At 34.2% G+C, this 14,724-nt stretch overlaps 2 non-coding genes across 2 annotated transcripts; both read left to right on the plus strand.

Annotated features, from left to right (window-relative positions):
- The first annotated feature begins 3,126 nt into the window (after positions 1-3,126).
- Positions 3,127-3,267, plus strand: LOC128993667 (U4 spliceosomal RNA). Its single transcript, XR_008490796.1, has one exon. It is a non-coding gene; the product is annotated as a U4 spliceosomal RNA (small nuclear RNA).
- Positions 3,268-13,436: 10,169 nt separating this feature from the next.
- On the plus strand, positions 13,437-13,577 carry LOC128993665 (U4 spliceosomal RNA). Its single transcript, XR_008490794.1, has one exon. It is a non-coding gene; the product is annotated as a U4 spliceosomal RNA (small nuclear RNA).
- The last annotated feature ends 1,147 nt before the right edge of the window (positions 13,578-14,724 follow it).

The raw sequence follows: 14,724 nt of genomic DNA on the forward strand, positions 1-14,724 counted from the left end.
TTATTTTCTTATTCATAACGAACAATATTGTACGTGCATCCAATCATTCTTTAAAAAAAAACTTTGTAAGTTTTAGGAAGTCGTCCTTTCTCAATCTATTTAATGTTTGTAATAATAATATATGTATCATAAAGTTTGCAGCTTGCACAAATAAGTGAGACGAAATGAATACCATGATTTATGTATCTACAGTCAAAGCTCGCACCTACAATCAGCTGATTTCAGCAACAAACCAATGCGGGGGAATTGATCGAGAAATATTCTGCGGTTGTCTATGCACCAAAGGATGCAAACACTCCAAGGCCATTGATGCAGGCGAGGACAGTCTTTAGACATGGTCTCGCTCCATTTACTGAGGAAAATCGGGAAGTAAAAACTACTCTGGAAGATCAAGTCAGGGAAACCCAGGTGACGCAACGTCATGGTCCCTTGAGTTGTTGGGAAATCTGTTTGTGGACAGATATTTTTTGCAAGTCAGCGACACTGCGTAGGAAAACATGTTTTAAAATTCATAAACTTTTGAACAATGAAGTCTAGTTGATAAACCATGATTATTGTTACTTAGGCCTATATTAGAGGTCGTCCAGAGAACTCGACCAAAAATATGTAATGTACAGACTTCCCTATTTTCACCCACGTGGTAAATAAAACAAGAGATTGGAATTTCTTCCATTTGTTTTGATGTTCTGTTTGTATTTTGTTTTTATTTCGTCATCAGCATGGCAACTTAAAAGGCCCATGTTAATTTTTAAAATTTTAAATTAATTTTTTGTGCCTATTTATGAGCCTATTTTAAACTAAAAAGAGATTCTGTACATTTATAGGGAAATTTCTTTCCAACAGTATGCGTAGATTTTCCCTGCGATGCACACGAGTTGAGAAAAAATGTTTTCAGGAAACATGATTGCTTATTGGTACCTGTTGTCTGTTCTAGTAGAAGCCGACTAGACAATTTGAAAAGCTGTATGGATCCTATTGTTCAGTAATCTTCCTTTATGTTTTTTATGTATGTATATTTCATAATCTTTGGCTCAATTAATTTCTTAAATGTTTTGCTTTCAAACATATGTTCATGAAATTAAATTATTTCCCTATTATTATATTGGTGACATATGTTGTATATGAATGTAAATAAAACAGTTCTTGTTCTTTTGTAACCATTAAAAGTGTGTTCATTTTTTCTCCCTCCCATAATCTCAATTTATTATTTCCATTTCTCTACATTTCATACCCTCTGGTCCTTCGAACTAATTCTCATTAAACCCTTTCTCATTTCTATTCCCCTTTCTCAATGATTCCCTATTATTTAATTTCATTCTCTACAAATCATTCACCTATAACGCAGACAATTAGAAAACTCAATGAACATTTGCATCAATCGTATTTTCCAAATTGATGGATTAGGTCCTAATATAAATGAATTAGCATAATAAATGACAGGGTTGGTTGATGTAATACGCCTTAGAGAGTGGGAATTCACTTATACCAATCTCTAAAGACTTGCCAATGGCGTGACCTCGTGATTCACAGTTTTCTGCATAGTAAACACATAACACCGATAGTTTTCTCACGTCAGAAGAACTCTCTATCTGTATTGAGAATTTCCTACTATAAACAAGAACCCCGCAGTATACAACAGATAATATAGTTACAAAAACCGGATCCATAAAAAATTATATAGGTTACAAATTATAAAAATTACACGAAATAAAATTGAAATATAAAAGCTCATTTTTATAATGACTTAATAAATAATTAATGTAGCAGCCTCTAAAAAAATATTAGATAGAGACAACGTCAAGTATCAACTTATAGTGTGACGACTGTTTACAGATTTTCAATGCGAAATAAATACATTGTACAAAACAATCAGGTTCAATTCAATCGGAACTGAGAAAATACTTCGGTGTTTAACAACAAACCAACATCAAATTTTAAAAAGTTACATGCATCTTGTAGGGGCTAGATGCGAGACTGTGGATGGGAGTTATTTTAATTGTATTAACGGTACAAGTTTGCGGTGTCTTGAGATTGTCATGACAATGTTGCGGCCGTTCCGGACCCAGATGATGCTAATATACAGTTACTGTCTCTTGAAAAACAAATTAGACTACAACAGCTCTGTAATCTTAACGAACTAAGTCAATTTAAATCATCCATCCAAAGTTAAATAGGAACTCTACATAAAACCCTATTCATGCCGCCTGGCAAACGTTTCTTACCTCAGTGCAAAAACTGCAAAGGCGACTGAACTAAGTGACCACTTCTTACGTCCAATTTTGCAGATGTGCAGTTCACTCATTCTTGGCAAAAAAGAATTTTATTAAATGGCTTTTAATTCAAACAACAACCAACAATTGAATCACGACTTAAAACTTATAGTTGAGAGAAAAAAACTTGCTCGCCAGTTTTTACACGTTCTTTCATAGAACGAAGATCAAGTGCTTGGCATTTTAAAGGATCTTTTAAATAATTAGCTTAAATCCGGGAATTGGCGAAAAATATTAACATTTTAGGTTAGGGAAGTTGGAAGTTATTATACAAGTGATGAAATGAGAACGGTTTTATAAATGTAATCAAGTGGATTAGTTAAAATTGTCGTAATTGAAAGTCAATTTTCCAAGTCAATAATATTGTCAATAATAATATTAAGTTATGTTTTAAAAGCAATCGGTAAAAAACAACGGATGCTTAAGTAACTGAAATCAATTATTTTGTGAAAATGAATAGTTAGAACTTTTTTTATTAAAGTTGCCGATTGTCATCTCACCGCACAAATCGAGCTATTCATGAAACATGAGCGCTAGCGCTCCTGGCAGCGTTAACTAGAGCTACGTGCCAAACTCATGTAGTGCAGAATCAGCCCGCAAGGAAGCGCCAGCCGATTCCTTAGTAAAATTGTACTTGGATAACAATATTATTCGAATTTAATAATTATTTTGATCAATAACACAATGTTATAAACATGTATTAACAAGGTAAAATAAAATGCTCATAAATAAAAAAAAAAGTTCTGGTCGATTGCACATCGTAATTCTGAAAAAAAACTATAGTTTACCATTTAGTACTCGCTAGGTAATAGGGGTCTAAATTTGGTCGGGTCTCTCTAGCGTCCCTCTACGAATTAACTTTGCGCAGTGGCGATATCGTAACCAATGAAGTTCAACTGAGGTGCGATTATTGCTAATTGAAAACTTTTACCAATACCCCGCCATGGGGGCGTGAAATACCGCCCACATCGGCAATTTTTGGCAGCCCTTACGGGGGCTCATTATTACACTGAAAACTACTGGGAGGTGGTGAGAACGAGAATCCCCCTACCACCTAGGCCTTAGGGGATTACAAATATCAAGATTGGCCCTTTCATTAAAGATAATAATTATGACATGGTTACAACGTCAACTATTAATTGCTCTGTTAGTTGCTTTATCTTTTTGTTATGTTCAATCAAAAATTCTATGACCATGTTATATGAGTAGTTTAAGGAAAATGTTATACTGTAAACAAATTTTAGTTACCGTTTGGTTTTTCAATTGTGGACAGTATTGTCATGTAAAATAGTTTTTTATGGGATTTAATTAAAAAATTTACAATAGGATGAGAAGTCTACTTGTGGTTAGTATTGCTGTCCAGGGCCGAAATGCCAGCTGTCGTCGGCGTTTGGGGAACCGAGCAGGTGTTTATCTCACTTCAAGGCTTTTCAAATCAACACAATCGCTGTTTTATTGAAAAATAATTGTATTTAAAATACAAATCAATAAGGCCTACATTCGGATGAAAGAAATAGGTGGTCACGTTATATTTGTCTACAAGATTATTTTACCTATTACACTGCTAGAACTGTTCTTTATGCATGTAAACTAGCTGTTCTCAATAATTATATTCAGTTTTAATCGACAACTCGATTCCCTTGCGTAGGACGGGCCAACAGCTAGTGTATTTTAAATACCCAAGCAGTATCTATGCTTTGCAATAGCTTTGTTTTATTGTCATCGTTACCAGGCAAATATATATTAGCCTACTATTACTATACTACACTTTAGCCCATATACATAGCAGAGTACCCATCCTTCGTACGTGGTTGGCATATAGTGTAAAATGTTCATTGCAGTTATACTCGTGCTTTGCGTTTGCAATGGCAGACGACACGGTTCAGAAAATTTTGTGGTCAGTATTTTAATTTACGGAATACTATAGTAACATTTCTACCATAGCCATAATGTTATACCACTGCACATAAACAATATAAAAGAGTAAAGTTCTCATTGTGTAGCCTACCACAGCTTTTGGTTGCTAGTTGGTTCAAATTAGCTGTTGTCATAAATGCAAAAAAGTATAGTGCACCTGTTGGTAAACCTTATAACTTTTTAATGCTATTCAATATCATAGAACCAACTTGTGCAGTTACACAGCTGATAAAAATCTTTAATCCTACTAATATTATAAATGAGGAAGTTTGGATGTATGTATGGATGTTTGGGACAAGTAAACGCGAAAAATACTGGTCGGATATGGCTGAAATTTGGGGTGATGATAGCTCACATGCTCGATTAACATATAGACGTATTGTTATCTCAAATTCCTTTCAGGCTCCGCCTCAGTGGCTCTGGAGTTTCCCACGTTACCCTTATGGGTACTCAAATTTAAAAGGAATTACATAATTTTGTCAGCTGATTCGACCAAACAAGTTGGTCCTATGATATTCATAGCATTAAAATCTTATAAGGTTTACCAACAGGGTGAAGCACTATTATATATATATATAACAGCTAATTTGAAGTAAGCAGCATCAAAAAGCTGTGAACAACTGTCAAAGTAGGATTGTTAACAGTAATGTTTATGTTTTTAATATAATACAAACTAGCTGTTGGCCCGTCCTGCGTACGGGCATAGATAAAACATACTCCTCAAGGATATACTTAACATACTCCTTGAGGAGTATGTTTTATCTATGGTACGGGTATTTCAGTAGGATATTTTCTCAATTTTGTATAGTGTGGTGAAAAATAGTGTTCGTACCACGAGCAGACAGGGTTTTTTAGCTCTCGATCGTTTTAAAAATGATCTCGAGCCGGCAAAACCTCATTTTCGGCCCTAGGTACGAAATGTTCTATTTCGTTTTAAACAGCCGTTTTTCATACATGCATCGCGGGTCTAAAGTAGTATTTTTACTAACTAGGGAGTAAAAATCAGCTGTTGTAAACAGTTATAAATTACGATTATAGCAATCGCAAGGCTTTACGTTGTTTATTGATTGATTTAGTAGGTAAGGTTTCAGTTTACTGTTGCACTATTGTCAATTGTTCGACATATTGATGGTAGAGTATATATATATATATATATAACACCATCGCGCGAATATATTTGAAGATTTGGTGGACCAGAACATAACGTTCCGATCCGTACTTGAGAAGATTTCGTAGTTACACGTTGCTAAACGCTGACGAATTACGGTGGTTAAACAGGTAGTCTATGTATTGAAACTCCTACTTCCTAGCGAGAGTGTAAAGACTCTATATCGGCTTTTAACACGTTCATGCGGATATAACTATTAGCAGTATTGCTCTATGTAATACATTGTGTCCTTATTTAAGTAAAATGGGTACATTATAAGGTAATTCCATTGATTATATTAATACTTTAACCATTTATACAGGAATTTTATTCAACATCCCGTTATAACTGTTAGCGCTACACTGCGGCGTTTACTGGAACTACCTGCAGCAATAGTGCAGAATATGTCCGCTACAGAAGCACAGCGCTAGCTATTTTTCGAGGAACAGGCAGCTTGCTTCAATAGAATAGACAATATTTCCAAAAATGCTTCAGATAATTACAGTTTTGAGTTTACAACAGTTAAAAATATACAACTAATACAAAGAGTATAAGAGCATTATAATACAGGCATCCAGGAAATATAGGACCTCTGAAGGAAAACCTGTATAGAGGTTCCATAATTTAAAATTAACATCGTAATAAAGAGTCAGAGCGAAAGTACTAACATATTAATAAACATGAAACACAGTGCCAATAATATTTCTAAATAGAACGCCACAACACAATAACACTTATTTAATTTTTAATTAAATAACACCATTTCTGTCCATATTATAACTATAAAAAGCAAAACGTAACTTTCAGCCTCCAATTAACGTATGTAATACAGCCAAAAACATCATAGTGTGGTGAAAATTTGATTTTCTTCTGCATCGTGTCATGTTTTGCAATATAATGTTCTATTACCAAATCAGTGGAAAATCCTAATATCACATTAACTCTTAAAATTATTTCTTATGGGGTTAACTTATATCTATTGTATGGGTTGGTTTCTGCCTTTTTTACCACTTCTTGGAGATTAATATCTGTATCCAATAGGTGATATTCTCTGGCATATTGCATCTGTAGACGAAACTTGGGTTGGTGTAATTATTACAATGGAAAAGAGCGAGAAATCCTGGACAATTTGATATAGGCTAAAAATAAAACTGAATTAACACTGTGCTACATTTCTTGAGCAATCACTGAAATAACCGATTTGCAAACAATGGAAACACGGAAAAAGTCATAGAACACAACCAAGTAGAAGAAATAGAAATAATGTTTTTTTTTCATTTATAATCGTTATTATAGACAACCTAATGCGGCTATGAGAGGGAAAAATTTGTAGAAAACACCAAAAAACAAGATCAGCTTTTTGAGAAAAGATAAGATATTTACAAAAGATTTTGATTATATCTAACTGTTGTATAAATCGTGAGTATTTTCATAATCTTTGAGTCGCCTGTAATGCTTCGCAATTGCTCGAATTCGAGCAACAGGTACACTAGTGATAAATCAATTTCACTCTTTTACTTATGCTAGTTCGAATAAACGCCAGTATGTGTCACCAGCATTGTTCGCAACAGTTTACCTATTCACCGCTAGATGCCACGTAAACCAGTGTGCGCTGCAGTTCGCCTATTTACCGCTAGATGTCTCTAAAACAGATTTCTATATGGATTGTAGTTTATTTATTCATTAATGATGTAATATTAATAGGCTACAATAAAAACAGTTAGCTTTAGTTACGAAAAAACTACTAGTTTTAAACTAAAGTACAGTTTTGCAATTTAAAGCCTGGATGGTTTAATATGATCTCTCTGTATTTGTTGACACTCGCAGTGATTATTAAGTAGCGATCTCACTAGACCACTTGGCCGAAATTTACTGATCAATATCACTTCAATTTCAAATAACACTCTTTGAAAAGCCGAGAACCGGGTCTGTTTCCCGGCGATTGGCTTATAAATATCTTCTCTATATTTCTCCGAGATTGAGAATAGTTAATGGAGAATATATCAATGTTCTCGTTCTCACTGAGTACTACCACGTACCCAGCTTTAGGGGATTGAAAAAAAAACAAAATTGGCCCCTTCATGTGATTGTAATTTCTTCCATTTGTTTTGATTTTCTGTTTATATTTCGTCACCAGCATAACCCATAAAGCCCATGTAAATTCTTTTTAAATTTCAAATTCATTTTTTGTGCTTATATTTGAGCCTATTTTAATTTTTAAAGGGATTCTGCACATCTACAGGAAAATATCTTTCTAACAGTATGCGTAGATTTTCCCTGCGATGCACACAAGCTGAGAAAAAAAGTCTTTAAAGAAATATGCTTGCATATTAATATTTAAATAATGTTGACATGGCTACAATTTCAACTATTAATTGTTTCTTAGTTACTCAATCTTTTTGTTTTGTTTCAATTAAAAATTCTATTATCAATTATTATTATTAAAATATTGTCTATAGTATAAACTTACCCATATGACAATATGAGTAGTTTATACTATAGACAATATTTTAGTTACCGATTGGTTTTTGTTAAATAGTTTTAATTCACTTGGGTTTTTACGGTATTTAATTTACAATAGGATGAGAACTACTTGTGGTTGGTTAGTCTATGGTATTGCTGTCCAGGGCCGAAATGCCAGCTGTCGTCGGCATTTGAGGACCGAGCAGGATTTTTTCTAACTTCAAGGCTTTTCAAATCAACACAATCGCTGTTTTATTGCAAAATTATCGGATTTAAAATGCAAATCATATAGGCCTATAATCGGATGGAAGAAATAAGTGGTCACGTGATATTTGTTTACAAGATTATTTGACCTATTACACTGCTAGAATGTTTCTTTAAGCGTGTAAGCAAACTGTTCTCAATTATATTCAGTTTTAATCGACTTCTTGATTCCTTTGCGAAGGAACATAGATAAAAGGAGTGTAGGACCATAGATAAAAAGAGAATAGACACATTGTCTACTCCTTTAGCAATTGGAGAGGACACGGTGAAGAAAATGTTGTTATTTAATTTACGGAATACTATAGTAGCATACCATTCGTCTTCTAGGAAAACTAGAACATCTAAAATTAGTTGTTGTCATAAATGAAAAAGTAACAGTGCTGCACTGTTGGTAAATCTTATAACTTTATAATGCTATTTAATATCATGGAAATAACTTGTGCAGTTACACAGCTGACAACATTCTTTAATCCTACTGATGTTATAAACGAGAAAGTTTGGATGTATTATGGATGTTCATGTTTGTGACAAATAATCGCGAAAAATACTGGTCGGATGGGCTGATATGTGGAGTGATGCTAGCTCAAATTCCCGATTAACATATAGTCATATTGTTATCTCAAAACTCCTTTCAGGATCTGCCCCAGTGGCTCTAGAGTTTACCGGGTGTAGGCACATGACCGAGGCTGTAATCCTCTTAATCACGGTCGGTTGACCTGTCAGTTTTAGGTTGGTGTCGAACGCTTCCCCATCATACCGTGCATAGCCGAACTGTTCGCGGCAATCTATCACCGTCGCTGTCAAAACGTATAGTTTGTAGGTTAAATTTAAATTTAATTTAACTGTCATAACCTAACCAAACTAACCAAACTTGCTGATAATGAAAAATCGAATGAAGGTTTACTAATAAAAAATAGTTCTGTTCATAAAATAAAATTACAAATGCCTAACATTTGATTTTATAATTTTTTAATTATAAAATTAAACTATCATAACCTAACCAAACCAACCAAACTTGCTGATAATTAAAAAAATCTAATAATGGTTAATACAGTAATCGAAAAATAGTTTTGGCCATAAAGTTATAAATTATAACAAAAGATGTACAGTTAAGAAGTAATCGCATTCTAAGCGAAATCTTTGACAAAAAATTAACGCCTCCGGTAGGATTCAGAATTCCCGATTCCCCACCCCTCCACTGGTGACCACTACCCTCAGGCCATAAATCAGGGGATTAACCCAAACAAAGATCTGGGACGCTGTCCGTCTCCCAGAGTTTCCCATGTTAACCTCATGGGTTCTCAAATTTAAAAGGAAATAAATAATTTTGTCAGCTGATTCGACCCAACAAGTTGGTTCTATGATATTCATAGCATTAAAAAGTTATCGAGGACTTAAGTCCCTACAAGCCACTAGTTATTTATAATACTTACACATTATTAAAGTTGTATAAAGTAGTTTTGAGCTGTTGTCTATTCGAGTAAAATATTTTCGTTTTCTAATTTAATTTGTTAATAAGTATTGCAATGAGTAAATGAAAAATATGGTTTATACAAGGGCCCAAAATGTCTTTTCAACCCTCGCTCATTTTCCGACCTCTGCTTCACATCCATCGTAAAACTTGAGCTCGTGTAGAAAATATTCACTTTACGTCCTAGGGGCTTAGTGATGAAATGTAGTGAACTATATTTTAATAATGCAACCACTTCACTTCTACGGTAATCCATCACTAATGAAGTAGTTTGCTGCTATTAACACGTGAACCATGGTAAGTATATCACAAGAGTAACAGCAGACGCAGTAGGGCTAGGGACTAGGGAGATTGAGATTGGAGAATCGAGATTTGTTTAAACTACCAACACCAACACCTACGACCGCCATCGCACCAACGAGCGAATATATTTGAGGATTAGGTGGACCAGAACGTAACGTTCCGATCCGTTCTTGAGAAAGTTTCGTAGTTACACGTTGCTAAACGCTGATAAGTCACGGTGGTTAAACAGGTAGTCTATGTTTTGAAACTCCTACTTCCTAGCGAGAGTTTAAAGACTCTATATCTGTTTTTAACACGTTCATGCGGATAACTATTAGCAGTATTGCTCTATGTAATACATTGTGTTCTTATTTAAGTAAAATGGGTACATTATAAGGTAATTCCATTGATTATATTAATACTTTAACCATTTATACAGGAATTTTATTCAACATCCCGTTATAACTGTTAGCGCTACTCTGCGGTGTTTACTGGAACTACCTGCAGCAATAGTGCAGAATATGTCCGCTACAGAAGCACAGCGCTAGCTATTTTTCGTGGAACAGGCAGCGCTTGCTTCTATAGAATAGACTTTATTTTCAATCGTTTTGCAAACAAACTTGAACGTTTAAATTGTGTTAATACTTCAGGAATAACATTAAACATTTTTGGACCTAAGAAATTGTAACAATTTTTTAAAAAGTACTGAATTAGCTTTGGGTTGTCATTGAACAAGCTATGTATTATAGGTTCAGTACTACCATAGAAAATTCCTAACACCTTAAAACAAACATACAGTATTAAACGCTTAAATAGCTATTTACTTTTTTCTTTAACGGATCTATGTGGCATTTCCAATTAAATTCTTGATCCAAAATTAAACCCAAATATTTGATATTTTTGTTTGTTTTACCGTGGCACACACAGAAGAACACTGTGAATTATTACAAAGACGATCAACACATTTGTAATAAATGGAACTCAATCACCTCTTTTAAAATTTTAAACTGATATTTATAAATTTTGGTTTTTAGGGCTACCGCCACTTTAGGGCATTAAAATTCGAATTTATTGCTTTTTTCTACATCGCTCCAATTATATTTTAAGTAGCGCAATGCAGTGTCGTCAGCGAAGCACGTTAGTTTACCTTTCAAATTCGCATTACAAAGATCTAAATATAAGATATAAGATATAAGATATAATATAAAATATAAATTAAAAATAATATTTTACCCAATACACGGACAATACAACGGACAGTTTCGACACTACTAGGGGTGCTGCACTTACTTTCAGTTAACGCTGCAGAGTAGCGCTAACTTTACAAGAATGAAACAAGCTGTACAAGCTAATACCATTAATACCTTAACCCATTACATCAATTGATAAATCATTTCGATCCATGCGATTGCCACAATCGCGATGTATAACTGTTTACGACAGCTGATCATTACACTGATTGACAGGATTGATACTGATTGATCTGTACACTGATCATTACACTCCCTAAGGACAAAAAATTCTCTTTACTCCCTATGGAGTAAAAATGCTACTATAAGACCTGCAACGTAAAAACGCACGTATTAAAACACTGTTGTTTTTGCTACAGTATGAAGAAAAATGTTTTACTACTTATGTAAATGCCTGCTTACTTGGCAATGCTAGCTTAGCCGCAGGAATGTTGAGCAGATGGTATCGTCATTTAAACCGGCGCTATCTATTAAACCGCGCACTGCGCACTCTTGTACACAATATGAAATGTTAGGTACGACCGCTGCCTTTTTTTTAATGAAGAATACATTCCATGTATACAAACTATCTGTACAGTTTACTTTGAATGGCGTATGTATACGTTTTATCCTTTTGTAAAATGTAATGCCTGTTTCGTGTGGTTCATACTGGCGGCGTTTGAGTGTGCTAATTAAATGTTTTCCTATTATTTTAGGGTGGACTAGCTGCTGTATCCGTGCTTTGCAACGGAATGAAAATTCAATTTCGAAGAACGGGTGTCCCCTTTATATTATAACCTATCTTGATAGCCTAGTTTTACTATAAATTATAATAGTATAGATAAGCCTACAACATAGAGTTGTGTAAAATATTTTACCTAACCCGTCATGTTAAACTTCCCTATCCCAAGCGTGATGTAAACAACTTCTTTACTTCACGAGTGAAGTAAAGTATCAAAAACTCACTCGGTGATGTAATGAAACCCATTCAAATAACATTGAGTGCTCAACTTAAAAAATATACGTCTATGGAGCCAACGACGCTAGAAATCAGCTGTGCGCCTGTATGTTATTGATATGCTTTAAAGTATTTTCCTAACCTAGCTTTTGTTTGTAAAAGAACATTACTGATAATAATACCACGTAAATAGCTAATATTTAATTAGTTTGGATCAGCTGTCTGAAATCATGAAATAAGCATTTGACAGTGCTGATTTAATTGTTTACATTGAAATGTCAACGCGATGATGAATATTGTGAATTTGCTCATGCTTCTATGTAGACGAATTAATATTTACTTTTGAAAATCTCAACTTAAATTTTTTGGCATCCAAGGGGCGTAGTCCGGGGGAACCCAAGGAAGTGAATAGGCCTAAGAAATTCTTAGATAATGGACCATCTCTGTGCTTAATTTTGGGGGTATCGGTTCTATTTCAGTCGTGAGAGCCGAACAGACAGACAGACACAACCTCAATTTTTAATAGTATAGATTTACAATTTGTGCTCGACTCTTTGGTTATAAATTTAGAGATAAGGAATTTGTATAATTAATTAGATGGTTTATGCGATTATATTGTTTCAAAACTGGTCTAATAACGAGAAACAACAGGATAACAACAAAACAATTTACCAAACAAATAATTATAAAATTGATTTAATGGTCACACTACAGTATGTCATAAAATGTTTGTGTGTGTGTATTGACTTCAGATAGCAGATTTCCAAGTAAAACACCTTCAAGGAAGCTCACTCAATGGGTCTTTTCAAGTTACTGTATATCATATAGGCTTCGTTACTGTATATTAAAACGTGAATTGCGCCACGTAAACTATCGTACTGTTTACTGATTTTGTAACTCTTAGCTGAATCGGAATAAATCGACTTCTAAATTAGCAAGTCAGTTAAATTTGTCTATAAAATTAAAAAACCGTTTTACAGTATTGTCTTCCACGTTTTAGTATAGGTTAATGAAGTATAAATAAGGTAAGGTAGCTTTTTTTTATCAAAGTTGCTGATTGTCGTAATGGAAAATGTGTCCGCTCGCTTACTCGCATAGCGAGCTGTTCATGAAACATGAGCGCTAGCGCTCCTAGCAGCGTTTAGGGCTACCAAACTCATGCAGTGCAGAATCAGCCCGCAAGGAAGCGCTAGCCGTTTCCTTAGTAAAATTGTACTTGGATAACAATATTATTCGAATTTAATAACTATTTTGATCCGTAACGGACTGTTATAAGAATGTATTATGTACAAGGTAAAATAAAATGCTTATAAATAAAAAATTCTGGGCGATTGCACATCGTAATTCTGATCAAATCTATAGTTTACCATTTAGCACTCGCTAGGTAATAGGGGTTTAAATTTGGTCGGGTCCCTCTAACATCCCACTACTGATCAACTTTGCGCAGTGGCAATATCGTAACCAATGAAGTTCAACTGAGGTGCGATTATTGCTAATTGAAAACTTTTACCAATACCCCGCCATGGGGGCGTGAAATACCGCCCGCATCGGCAATTTTTGGCAGCCCTTACGGGGGCTCACAACACTCTGAATTTAATGTAAGGTGAGTTACTTTTATTTAATTACTACCACGGGACCTTTGGGAAAAGAAATCAAGTGGTCCTCATCCTATAATGTCTTGATAATAGAGTGACAAGGCTACAATGTCAACATTGATTTGTTAGTTCCTTTATCGTTATCAATCAAAAGTTTTATTATCTTGTCATATTGTATGAGGAAGAAAGATTTTATACTATATGTTTTTTTTGTACAATATGTTTTGTTAACGTTCCCCTTAAATATTTCTTATCATAACCTTATAGTTTTTGTTATGATGACCGTAGTGTGTATTTATTGTATACTTACTTGCGGAGTACCCGTTCTTCGTACGGGGTTGGCATATAAGTATAAAATGCTTATTGCGGTTATGAAAGGGGAATTTGGTTCTTTTAAGGTAATAACTAACTTATAAGGTATGGTCGGTATGCTATAGTATAGCACATCGGTTTTGGGAAAGTTATTGGTTTGTTTTTATGGTTGTAATAAAGCGAGTGTTATTTGACGAAAACTTGCATATTCCTAGCACAGAAAACATGCAATTTGTGGCTTTGACAATAACACTACATGGTGAAGTAAACATTCTATTCTTACGTTCAAGTTGTTGCCAGTTTTACAACTAAGTTCAGTTGAGTCACAGACGTAGTGTGAGGTTGTAAAGTACATTTTTTCCTGTACACATATACTTCTTAATAGGCTAAACTTAATTGCAGGAAAGATTGAATTATGTATTGACATAGCCTATTATGTAATGTTTAATGGCCAAATAAACAATTTGAATTTGAATTTTAATTTGAATTAGGTGAACTATATACTGTGAACTTAACATCCTATGTCCTCTTCAACCAACATTAAACACAAAAGTGAAAAATGTGTGAGATGATAATTCAATATGTTCTTTTTTGTTAAAAAAATGGCTTTAGTTCATGTTGAGAAATGTATCTTTACTATTCAAAAGTTAATATGGTAATATGGTTATGGTAGATGAGTGCCCTGAGTCAAGAATATTTTAACTATTGGACATTTCCAAATACATGTTCCGAATTATTTAAAACTAGTAGAGTACCCGTCCTTCGTACGGGGTAGGCATATATAGGTATAAAGTGCTTATTGAAGTTATAGGAGAG

This window comes from Macrosteles quadrilineatus, unplaced genomic scaffold (assembly GCF_028750875.1).
Source record: "Macrosteles quadrilineatus isolate MER2022 unplaced genomic scaffold, UCM_ALF_1.0 Scaffold_4__1_contigs__length_99947679, whole genome shotgun sequence".
NCBI lineage: Eukaryota > Metazoa > Arthropoda > Insecta > Hemiptera > Cicadellidae > Macrosteles > Macrosteles quadrilineatus.